Here is a 14,035-nt window from a genome sequence, read left to right on the forward strand (position 1 = left end):
ATTGTCTCTAATATTCAATGTCCCTTGTATTTTGGTCATATATTTCAAGTTGTAAATCTTTGCTGAAACCAGGAAAGAGTTATTTGAGTCGGCTCCCTCATGGGCACACCATACGAAATTTGTCATGCACTTCTCATTATTCTATCCTGCATTGTTAAAGTTTAAAAGTGAAGTATGCCTTTTGTTTTCTATTTGGTGGGTTGTGCATTTTCAATGTGCTGTACATATTAGGACAATTGTAACAATATAGATTTTAATATGTGAGGCATTGTCTATGTTATTCTGTCTCTCAATTGCTACATAGTGCACAATTATGCAGGTGAAGGCCCATCCCTTATCTTTGCCAATTCAGGCAATTCAGGTTCTAACTCAGTTAAAGTTTAGTTATCAAGAAATGAACGCCAGTCAAATTTCACTGAGTATCTGACAGTGTCATCTCTAAATATGAATGAAATTTACTGTGAATAACATATTAATGACTAAGCCATTGAAGTGAAGCTGCAAATTGATCCATGGCTTGGTAATTCTGTCTTATATTTTGATGTTTAAGGAACAGAAAGACCTTTTCCCCACAACCTTTAATAAAAAATTTTACAGGTTGTCTAGATGTTACTCTTGTAATCTTTGCAAACAATATGAAACAAAAAACCCTTCTTTTTATATACCCAGGTTTTAGATACGGAAATCTTTAAATCACCCCAGTTAATAAATACTTGTGTGTGTCACTAATGCTCATGTTACTCAGGTAGTTTTCTTGAGGGACATATTTGTTGTATATTTTCCACACACCATCTGCTCTCTTATATACTGTAACTTCTTAGCTATGTTTTATAAATTCCTCCATGCCCCTTACCCTTTGGAATGTCACTTCATTAAGTTCCATGCATAATATCTTCCATAAAGGACACTTTGTTCATTATATTATTGTTTCTGATCTGTTGTTCTCTTAATCACTATTGACCTTGGTTATTTCACCCCACGGAATTCACACTTTCTCACAACCTTATCCATTTGTCTTTTCACAACTCCAGCTCTCTTTTCTTCTTTATTAATATTTTATTGTGTTTCTTTTTAGCATATGCATTTATATTATTACACATAAATAAAATAACTTACATACAGCAAGAAGAACCACGAGATAATCAGGAACTATATATTTGTTACATTCATAGTGCCTTGGCTATTTGTATTTGGCAAGCTTGAAGTAAACACTCTCCAATTGTGCTGTACTTTTGAAATACACTGCAGCTCTTTGGTAATGGCCACCCCCAGGGCCAGGGCTTAGGGAAACTATTCAATCTGATTACAGATACATGAGCTCAGTATTTACCTGGGCCTGAAATGTTTTTTTCAAGAAGGGTAATCCAAGTAATGATTAATGTCAGCAATTTTTCCTACAGATGGCTACAAATTAAGCTTTAGCTACATCTTCTGTACTAGTTCTTTGACACTCCACAAATTCATATTTTGAATAATGAATAAAACACTAAATAGCCATACTTAAAACTTGGAGGAAAGTTCTACCAAGTTGGTGAAGGCCAGGCCATCTATATAAAATATAGATAAATGATAAGTGTCTCTATAACCATGAAACCACCTGTTCGAATTGTTATATTAATTGAAAGAAATATGCCAATAAACATAACTATGTTGTTGCTGCTTGACTATCGATAAGCAGTGAGATCCTGAGATACACTTGCCTTTCTATTTGCCTGCAAAATCTTCTGCTGTGATAAAGAAAATTTGCCAGAACAAACAGGTCTTTCCATCTAATATTCTTTAACAGGAAATTCACCCTCACCCAGCTTAGCCAAGCAAAAGTTAAAAGGATTAATGGAGAACTATTAACTCTATATTTAAAAAAGAGTTTGGAGACTTGGCTCTGCTGAATAGGTAGGAGACACTTCAATTGATCGCATAACAGCACCACCGCAAAGACAGTCCTTATCTTCTGAGACATCCTGTTTTATGAGTTTCCTGTGTAGTTACAAAATGTTACTTTAGAACCAAACTGCTAATCTGTGAGACAACACTAACGTGCAAAGAAAACTTCATATAAAAATAAACCCTATGTTATCAAACCTATCAATTTTTTATTTCTACTCAAGAATTACTTCATATGTCAAAAAATCTTTGCACATTTTTGTTTCATTTTATCTATCATTTATTTAAAGGATATCTGATGGAAATTCCCAAAAATTAATTTAAAAGGTCATTTTACCCTCAGAGATCAGCTTTAACCATAAAGAAAGCATCCAACGTCTGCACACACATGAAGGTCCTCTCTGCAGAGGATGCCTGGCAGGATAGGATTCTCTGGAAGGAAGCATGAAATGTCCATTGCATGAGCTTTAATGAGTACCAGTGTGATTGTTGAAATTAAGATTAGTGAATGTGTGGCTGTGAAAGGCAATGAGAGAAAATGGGGAGCTTAGTCTGCTTTTTCCACAAAAAAATGGCTCAGGGAACACCAGAGAAGTGGGAATGGAAAGAATGCAAAGGACTGAAGATAAGGTAAAAATCATCTGCCAAATTCTGTCTTCCAGGCATAAGTTGGGCTTTGCAGACACATCTCAGAGAAGATGATCGTGAATGTACTGTCCCTACACATGACTATACTTGTCAACAATCAATCGTGAAACTTAAGGGACATTATTGCTTTCTTTTTTAATGTAGATCCACTGGTAGATTCTTAGAGAGGCAATACATTGTTATTATTTAGTCCACTAGGTTTCAATGTATATACTGAAACCTGTTGTAAAAAGATAGTCTAGAGTGAATGATTCATCACAAAAATTAAACAAATGTCATAAATATTGAAAGAAACATGCTTGTAGGAAAGATAGGAATGTAACAGGAGAAATGCAAATCAAAACACCTCTGAGATTATATCTTACACCCATCAGTACGGCTAAGGTCAAAAATTCAAGTGACACCACATGCTGGTGAGGATGTGGAATGAAACAAACACTCCTTCATTGCTGGTGAGAATGCAAACTGGAACAATCACTTTGGAAATCTATCTGGCACTTTCTCAGAAAACTTGGAATAGGACTTCCTCAAGAGCCAGCTATTACACTCCTTGGAATATACCCAGAAAATGCTCCACATAACAACAGGGATATATACTCAACCATGTTCATAGCAGCCTTATTCATAATAGCCAGAACATGGAAATAGCCTAAATGTCCCTGAGTAGAAGAATGGATAAAGAAACTGTGGTGCATTTACACTATGGAATACTACTCAGCTATTAAAAACAAGGAATTCTCAAAATTTGTGGATAAATGAATTGAACCTGAAGTGATCATAATGAGTGAGTTCACCCAGAAGCACAAAGAGTCAAATGGTATATACTCACTTATATCTGGATACTAGCCCAAGGGGCATGTCCCATGAATGTCTTCACTTACCAGGAAAGTGGGACAGAGAGGAGGACATCCTATTGGACTTCAGGTGAGAAAAGCATGGTTGAATGGGGAAATAGAAGTATCCAGAGTGTCCTAGAAACCTACAAGAAGAACATTATGATGGGCATAGCTGGGCCCATGGGTCCTGCTTAAACTATGGCACCAGCCAAGAACAATATGTGCAGTAAACTTCAAACCCCTACCCAGATCTAGCCAATAAGTGGAGAGTGGGGACCGACTTTCACACGAACTTTGGTGTCCCATATTTGATATGTCCCCTGGATGAGGAGGCCTAATGGCACTCAATGGAAGGATAGCTGGCTACCAAGAAGAGACTTGATACCCTATGAGCATATGCAGGGGGAGGAGGTCCCCCTCAGTCACAGACATAGGGGAGGGGAGTAGGGAGAAAGCAAGAGGGAGGGAGGAATGGGAGGATACAAAGAAGGGGATAACAATTTAGATGTAATATGAATAAATTAATAAAATATTTTTTAAAGATACATGCTTTCAAACGTGAACAAGATGGCTCACTGGGCAATCTAGGAGTGAAAACGTCTCAGAATTGTTGTGATCTATATTTTATAGAATGTATTACATATATGGTCAGTTTTAGAGAAGGTTCTGTGAGGTGATGAGAAGAAATAATATTGTTTTTGCATTTGGATGAAATATTCTGTATGTATCTCTTAGGTCCATTTGATTCATGACATCTAATAATGTCATTATTTCTCCATTTAGTTTCTGCCTTGATGATTTGTCTATTGGTGAAATTGAAGTCTCCAATTATTAATGTGTGGGGTTTTATGTATGAGTCAAACCTTAATAATGTTTTCATACAAGTGTGGATACTCTTGGGGCATAGATATTCAGGATTGAGATGTCACCTTGTTACATTTTCATTTGATGAAAATTAAGTGTCCTTGCCTATCTCTTTGGATTCGTTTGGATTAAAAGTCTACTTTATTAGAAAGTACAATGGCTCATCCAGCTTTATTCTTGGGTACATTTGCTTGGAATAAAACATTTCCAGTCCTTTACTCTCATGTTATATCTTTTTATATTGCTGAAGTGTGTTTTTGTATGCAGAACAATGTTATATCCTGATTTTGCATCAATGTTATTAATCTGTCTCTTTTAATTTGGGAGTTGAAACCTTAGATGTTGATCTATATTAATGACAACAGGTGGTTAGCTACATTTTTCATATTGGTGGTGATACGGTGTACATGTGTGTGTGTATGTGTGTGTGTGTGTGTGTGTGTGTGTGTGTGTGTGTGTGTGTTTCTTTTCCTTTGGTTTTGAAGATATAGGTGCAGTTAATATTCTTGGTTTGGAATTTTCCTGCTAGTATATCTTTGTAGGGGTGAGGTTGTGTCCAGATACTGTTTAAATTTGGTTGTGTAATATAATATCTTGATATATCAGTCAATAGTGATTTAAGTTTTTGCTGGGTATAGTAATCTGGGTTTGCATCTCTGATCCCTTAGTGTCTGCATGATATCTGACCAGCCCCTACTAGCTTTCATAGTCTCTGTTGAAATGTCAGCTATAATTCTGATATGTTTGACTTTATATGTGACTTGGCCTCTTTCCCTTTCTTCTTTTAATATTCTTTGTTCTGAATATGTAGTGTCTTAATTATTATGTGGTGGGAGGATTTTATTTTCTGTTCCAATCTATTTAGAGTTCTATATGCCTCTTGTATGTTTTAAAATATCTCTATCTTTTGGTTACAGTATTTCCTTCTAGGATTATGTTGAAAATATTTTCTGGGCTTTGGAACTTGAAGTCTTCTTCTTCTGTTCCTATTGTTATGAGGTTTGGCCTTTTTATGGTGTCTGAGATTTCTTGCATGCTTTTTGCCAGGAACTTTTTAGTTTTATCAATTTCTGTGACTGATGTATCCATAACTTCAACCTTCTTGTCTATACCTGAGATTCTCTCTCCACTTCTTATATGCTGTGGGTGTTGGCAGTTCCTGTTCTCTTCCCTAAGTTTTTCAACCCTAGGATCGCCTCAGATGGTGTTTTCTTTCTTGCTTCTAATTCCATTTTTTAGGTCTTGAATTATTTTTATCATTTCTTTCTGACTTTTAATTGTATTTTCCTGTAATTATTTATAGGATATACTCAATTTCTTCATCTGTTTGAATGTATGTTCCTGTATTCTTTTTGAAAGATTTATATTCTTACTTCAAGGCTTCTACCATGAGATATAACATTCTAAACATTTAGGTATTAAAATATTTTTATCAAACGTTGTACACTGTGCTTTAGACTTCATTCTATTTTGCACTGTATGTGCAACAGTGTTATTCAATCATGATTCTTGAATGCATTACAAAGCTAAATTCTATGTAATTGGCTTTGTATGGTTGTATCATTATTGCTATGACCCAGTACTATGTCCCTACTATCTCTGAGGTGTATCCAGAATATACTTTACAGGCAATGATTGAACAAATAATTTTGTTATACTATGTGAGACATTTATACATATGAGTACAAATTTAGAATAATATTAGAGTGCCCCAATATCATGGGGGTGATTGGCATGCGAAGCAAGGGCTTACTCCTTTGGAGTGAACCTCAACCTATAGAATATGACACCATACCCAGTTAGAAAATGACAGCATGGAAAGGAGCTAGAGGACACTAAACTAATGTTTTCTCATGAGTGCCCAACTGCCTTCTGATAAAGAGATTTTTCCATACACTAGCATGAAAACTCATTTTAGAGCTGGGAAAAACATTAAACTGGATAACTGTTTGCATCTCAAGAGAAAGGACATTAGTTCACATCCCCCATTATCTATGTAAAAGTCAATGTGAGAATAAATTTAGAAACCCAGAAGACAGGAAGATTCCTGAAGCTCATTGACTATCTTTCCTACCTGAACCAATGAGTTACGGGTTTAGTGAGAGATTAATAGATTACAATGGAGAGCAAGGTAATCCAGACCCAGAAAGACAAACATGGTATGTACTCTCTTTTAAGTGGATACAATTTAGTGATAACTGTCCTACAGAACCCAGAGAAACTAAGTAACAAGTAGGTTCAAGGGCCATGGATGATTCTCCCCATGAAGGAAGAATACAAAAGACATTGTTGGTGGACAAAGGAGGGAGATGTCTGGGTGAGAGGTGGGTACAGAAACAGGATAAATAAGGTTAGTAAAAGGATGGAGGGAGATGGGTGAAACAACTGTAAATGGGGGCATCTCTGAGATGAGCTAGAAACATATTGTAATGGAAATTTTCCCCAAAATCTATAAGGGTGAGCCTAACTAAGACTTCTAGAAATGGGGCATACAGAGCTGCAACTGGCCATCTCCTATAGCTAGGCTAGAATTCCACTGTAGAGATTGGATGCTAACCTACCCACAAAAACTTTGGCTTACAATTTGTCCTGCATATAAGATATACTGGGGTAAACATAGTGAAGAATTTCTAGGACTGGCAAACCAGTAACATGTCCACTTTAAAACCTCAGGCCATAAAAGAGAGAGACAATCCCGGATATTCCCTTGAGAGCCAAGACCCAGAGGCTGGATAGCCCTGAGACTTGGAATAGAAAATAATTACTGATCATATCTTCCTATACTCACATATTTGTGCCTAGGCAAATTGTTATCAGAGAAGCTCTAATGGTCACTGATGAAAACAAAGTTCAAGACCAACAACCAAACATTAGATGGACCTTGGGTAATCCTGCAGAAGAGAAGAGAGAGGATTGTAGGACACAGAGGGTCAAGAGCACCACAAGCCCCACAGAATTATCCAAACTGTGCTCATAAGGGCTCATAGAGTCTGAGTTGATAATCAAGGAGCCTGTATATAAGAAATATATGTGTGTGTATGTATACATATATATATGTATGTATATATGAGAGATACCTAATATTTACCTCTGATCTCTGCACAGCATATACTCACCTTAAAAATATATGTTTGTTTGTACACACACACACACACACACACACACACACACACACACACACACACACACACTCCACACAGCCATACTAAGCTTCTCAGATACATAGGAGTGCAGGAATTTCTAGTTATGATGCCTCTAGAGATTTCAGAAGCAAAGAATAATCTTAATGTCATGTTACCTCTCCACACATACTCGAAAAATGCACCATATCTGCCAACATCCACATTCCTCACTCTCTGACTCCTATTTGTAGTGAATGTCAAGGTTCCATTATTGCAGCCAATTATCTCTTTTCTTTTGCTCACCATTGCATGTGCATGGAGGGTTTTAGCCCCTCTTAGCTTTTAAAGTGCTCTATAACCTTTTCATGTCCATGGGGAAAACTGCATGAGTGATCCACAAATGTGGGTAAGAGCATTCAGAGTCTGTCTTCTTGATCTTATGTCCCAACATGATCTCAAATGGTTGTGCGGAGAGCTGGGACTGCCTCTGACATGATCTCTGGTACCTCCAATTTGATCAATTCCCCTTGGTGGGGAGCCTGGGGGTACACAGAGGAAGGGGAAGCAGACTATCCAGATGAGACCTGATAGGCTGTTATCATATGTCAGGGGAGGAGGTCCCCTTCTGTCAGAGGTCTAAGTGGAGGGAAATAGTGTGGAAGAGGGAGGGAGGATGATGATGGGAAGATACAAGTGAGGGGATAACAATTGTGAGGTAATCTGCATAAATTATAATAAAGTAAAATAAAAAAGGCAGGGACACATATCTACTTTTATTCAGCAATGCATGGACAGGCCACGTGGCACTTGCAATGATGCATTTGAAAGAAAGGAGGAGAAAAGGGGATAGTGACTCAGGTGGACAGCAGATGGGATTTCTTTCTATCATCTTCATAATGTTGAGATATCAGCAATGTCTGAGGCATCTGACTAAGGACTGTGGCATTACAATGAAGGTTTGTAAGAGGTGGATTACACTTCACATCCTGGGTTATAGCCTCAAACTTCTGTACAACTGAATTGTATCAAAGGCATATACAAAAAACCAAATGTGGTGCTGATCATGAAGCTGCATTTTTCTCTCTGCAGAAAAGAAGAAAGATAGACTATCAATAAAGTTACAATTAAAAGAAAATATGCTCAGCCAGTCAAAACAAAGTGGGAATGGAAATCATGCCAATGATTCCATAATCCTTTCAGTTGTGTCTCATGACATTCAGCTTAACTCATTAATGGCCAATTATCAGCACTGCAATTTTCTACAACATATCAGGTGACATGTACCACACTCCACAACCCATGAGATCCTGCATGGTCCTGTTCAGATATGAGGTCCTAGATTCAGGGCCTGTCCACCTCCATCATATGGTTAACTCATTAGCAGTGTCACAGAGAAGAAGCAATGCACATGGCACACTGCTGAAAATAAGATGTAATGACTGACTAGATGATGGTTGACACCCTGAGTGTAGGAATCTGCAGGAACTCAGGGTCAAAGGCCTTAGCTGGCCCTGGAAGCAACATGTATGACAGATTGGAAGCCACTTACCGACAGTAGATTTTCTCATTGTGGTACGAAAATGGGGCTTAAGCTGACGTTTTTCTCAAGCAACTATCTTCACAAGGGCTTCCTCCAGTAAAATGGGGCACAGTCTCCAAATAGCCACAGTACCAATTTTCCCAGCCAAAGTGAGAATATTGTTCCTCAGTATACCCTTCCTTCTCATGTGTGCACAGTGTTAATACTGAAGGAATCTATGAACACCACCATTAGTATCTATAGATTATATTCTTCTTTTCTCCACAGTACACACATCTGTTCGCTTCCTGCACATTCACCATGTCACAGGCACACAAATATTTGTACAAAATCATTCTTAGACAATACACAGACTCACGTTTTCCCAATAATCTATCTTCTCTAGGAGCCACTTTCTGAATCATGTGCATACCTTCTGTTGATCTTCCTGTTCACTGAAAGGACAATTAGCCAGTTCAGACCGGAAATTGTTGCATGGGATTTTTCCTCGGTTTAGGTTAGCATATCTTATGTTTCCATCAGCGTCCTTTAGAAGAATAATAGGATTCATTGCAACATGTTGGTGTGTTTCCCATATGTGCAGCAGCTTTATGCTATGGACTAATTTATTTGATGAGGATTCATGCTTGCATTCCTGAACTGCCAAAATTATCAAGCACACAACACATCAGACATATGCTCTGTAGACATGATGGCACATTCTCCTTGAAGCTAGTCTGTAAGCAAATGTGTCAAGATTTCTTATGCTGCTGAGTAATAGGAAGGAAAGGCAGAGGATACAGATGTGCTCCATTCAATGGAGTCAGAATTCAAGGCTCAATTTCAGAAAAATTCCAGGATATGTACACATGGGAAGAAGAGGTGTGTGAGCTAAAGAAAGTCACCAAATTGACTGGGTGACAGGACAAGTCTGGGAAAGTAACATCATCAACATAACCATGTGTCATAAGAAAGCCCCACCCAGAGACAGTAATATAAAAAGCAACATGAAGAGCTTGATTTTTATTCTGGGTTCTAATCTTTTATGGAGGTCTGCGTTAGCTTCCCCTGGTGGGAATATCAAGCACCTGTTTCCCAGTAAGTTCCCCGTCAATAGCATCCTTTACCCTAGAGAGTAACACCTAATAGGGCAGTTTGTCCTCTCAGTATGAATATTTCTATGGTATTCTCACACAACTGTTTCCAATCATGAATAACTAAAGTGCTATACATATTTCCCATTGTCTTACACAGACTCTCTCAGCACATGTGCACATCTATACACATACTTGCCCATAGATCCTTACACTGTTCTTATGGCCCCTGGTCATTATCAAATACATACTGGTATCTTGTAGATGTCAGTTGTGGAAACACATTTGTCTAAGTCAGATTCATTCCTGGTACATGTTGTTTTTCCCAGTTCTACTAAGCCAATGGCAATTAGTGTCATTCCCAGATCTAGGTCAACAATGATAAATCCTGGATATATCTATAGGGGGAAAAGCAGAAGTCATGTATAGTCCTATGTTCAAGTTCACATGCTTGTATCATTTTTTATGGAGCTAATGTGTTTAACTTCAATCACCAAATGGTCATCCTTAGAGTACAAGACATTTCACCCAGCACAATGATATGTACAACCAATTAGACACTTATTTTGACTTAAACAATGGGAGAAACAGTGCAACAATGAAGGAGACAAATAATAACACTTTGCAATCTTTTAGGAATATCAGCGTTAGATACGGGGTGTCTCCCCAGGTAAGGGTGATATATTGCTCTCTATTCTAGGAACTTCTCTGAGTAAGAAGAAAAGATTCTGAGATATGGCATGGGTTAACATTTCTGCCTACTGCAGGGCACGAGGCAGACGCCCTTTGTTGACTCTGGGATTGCAGCAAGATGGTCCCTTCCCTCATGATCACTCAGACGCTCGTCATTTCACACAAAGAATCCATTTTTTCCTTTACAATGTATCTAGCCTTCGGTGGACTTGAAGATTTTTAAGGGGAAATTTTAGGACAAAAGAATCTATCCTTTGAATGCCCATCATTCAGGGTGATTACTGATATCCAACAGCATCATGTCACCCACCTGCTTTTTCAATTAACTAGGGTATCTCAAAGCCATCTTATCAGGACCCTGGAGAAAGATGACTTGAGATACTAGGCGTCTTCTCACAGAACCATAAGCAAGTCTTATAATTACTAAATTGCTGCTTTTACTGTTTCTAAAATGAGACTCATGGACACACTGATCAACAATCACCATTGTATTGTCAGTGCTTAATTTGAGAAATGCACAGGCAAATGATTATGATGATTCCCAAGGACATTTATGATATGTGGTAAGTTAAAGGACAGATGATGTCTATAAATTTAAAAATTAGCCCAATATTTACTAAAATATTTTTTATGGGCGGTACATACACACACACTGCCAAACACACTTCTTGTGATTGTGTAGACTGTACTTTCTATGCACTTTCTTTTAGTATAAATTCAAACTTGATTCTGGTTTTCCCACACAGCACTATATCTTGGCCAATGTACTTCACATAAACAATTGTTTTATCTTTTAACTGTTTATGGTATCATATAAAACTACAAAAGACTGCTCATTTCCTTGTACATTTAATCTATCCAATTGCTTAGAATACAGCTTGAATGAACCCACCCTGAACACAGCCCTTTGGGTTCTGATGTGATGTCTGTAGTATTGCATGGAAAAGGCACCACTCACAGGTCTTTGGGAAAAGGTCATACCTCTTTTCAACAAAAAGCCCTCCTCAAAATCCAACATGTCCCTAACTCTAGTTGTACATATGGACTACTCTTTTTCTCCCCAATTCCCAAAAGAAGTCCAAAATTTCCATTGGATTTGTCTGGCTAAATTTCAAAAACCATGTAAACTCATTTTGGAAGCACTGAAAACAATCATACACTGGCAGATGCATAACCCGCTGGCATCCAAGTGCAGAGCAGCACAACAATGAGCCATTTACAGCTAGGATGAGTCAAATATGCTCTTTCTGTTATTTTCAGAAATGTAAAAAAGTCCAATCTGTAAGACCAAGGTTCCAAAAGACAATTCACACAGAGTAGAGTAACAACCTCTGCACAGTCTTTTTTGTGTCTGTCATTTAAGAAGGCTGCCTTTGCAGTGTTCATAATTCATTGTTTACTGCAAACGTGGTAATACATTTAAGCTTTAAAAATGATCCGTATGCTGATACCTTGGCTCTTTGGAGCTTAAGTTGTTAAGTTTTCCTTGATTTACCTTAGGGTGTTCGGGGCTCTGTTGATACAAAGCTCAAATGCTAAGAGTGGCATGGGAGGCTATGGCCACTTTTCACCCTTTGGAATGAAGATGGGTGCTTGTGTGTTGCCCCTTCTGCCACCAAGTGAAAAGTGATACTAAGAAAACTATTTAAAAATTATCAGCAATTTTTATGCTTGAGTTTCTTAAAAATTTGGAGGCATTAAAACATTCCCCATTCACACCTTTTGCATATTTTAAATAGACTCATATTGGAGATGAGAGGAAAACTGAATGTGGACTGTGTACTTGATGAAAAGACTAAGTGGGGGCTTGCTTGGCTCCCTCTTTTAATACATATTTATGTTCATACCATACATTTAGCACCATACCATCCACATGTTATTTGGACACCACAGTAAAATAAATATATTTACACAGAAAAAAGGAATAAATAACTTATGAGGAAAACCAATACTTAAGTCTCTCGGGATTCTGCTCTCACTTTGTCACATTATTGCACATCACTGTTAATAGGCCCAGGCACCCTAGGCTGCCTGCCTGGCTCTCAATGCCACAATACTGTCTTTATGAAGGTGAGCTGCTATTGTCAAGAAGCATTTGGAAGCACATCACACTGTCAAATTGGGACTCAGGGATATCACTCAGGCTCCAACGCTTCCTTGTTGTCATGTCACTTAGTTTAAGTAGGACACAAAGACAGCCTTAACCCTTGATGGGCTTGCTCTTCCTGAAAATGGGCCATAAGTCTCCCATGCACATGTCAAGAATGAGGACTTGCCTGCATTGTTGTGGGTGGGTGTTTTGGTTTTGAAGCCCAGCCTTAGAAACGCACTAGAGTCAGAGAATCAAGTTTGGGCAATGCTTCTCTGTGCTTATTTAAACTGTTACCCACCATATGGGATTGTTTAAACACATGATTTGCTAATCCATCAAAAGTATAGTTGTTCTAAATTACTGTAAATCAATTTTTGACAATGGCGATCAACTGCTTTGTGCCACTTTTGCTGGGAATAATCAATACTACCATATATGCACATGTATGCAGATGAGCATGGCATGTGGCCAGTCCACAAGGTCCTCCAGTTCTAAAACACACAAAGTATTGGATGACCTGTTCTCTACAAGAAAGAAAAATTGTAAAATGGTCAGGCACAATGCACTTGGAAGCATCTACAACAATTTAATCTGGAAAAAGTTAATTCATCATTACTGACATAACATGTTATATGATGGTGATCTCCCTATAGTAGATTTTTGGTGCCTAGACATTTTGAGATACTGTGTTTTAATTATTGTTAGGACTGTAGGTTCTCCATGCTGCTCCTCAAGCTGTCCAAGTCCCTGAATAGAGGGAAAGTAGGATCCTCAGGATTGTTTTATGATCAAACACACATGACAAGACCCCTAAGGAGCATTGATGCATGGCCTATATCTGTTCTTGAGGTCACATGCAACCTATACTTAGGATGACTCCACAAAGTAAATGTCTGAAAAGACAACATGTAATTTCTTATACTTGATCTTATAATCTTTCACTTTGGGATCTCACAAACCACATTTACAAAACAAATAGGCTCCAGATCTAATCTTGTGGGGAAAACCACTGTCCATTAAATTCATGGATGAACAAAGCTTAATCATGGAGCAAAGCAGTGTTTGCCACAGTGGGATTGACCCTTTCTCAATATCTAGGTTAATAAAGCCATTCACACTCCATTAAAATTAAGTAAGATAAAAGAACAGGGTAGGAACAACAGCCCATTTTGAAAATGTTAGTTAGTGGATATCAGCAAACAGTGAGTAAGGATAAGAGCATCAGATCCTCTAAACTGACTCCAAGTTTTCCTGAAAATAACACTTATCTTATACAAATTGCA

The sequence above is a fragment of the Acomys minous genome, assembly GCF_964271855.1.
Source record: "Acomys minous genome assembly, chromosome: 3".
Taxonomy (NCBI): domain Eukaryota; kingdom Metazoa; phylum Chordata; class Mammalia; order Rodentia; family Muridae; genus Acomys; species Acomys minous.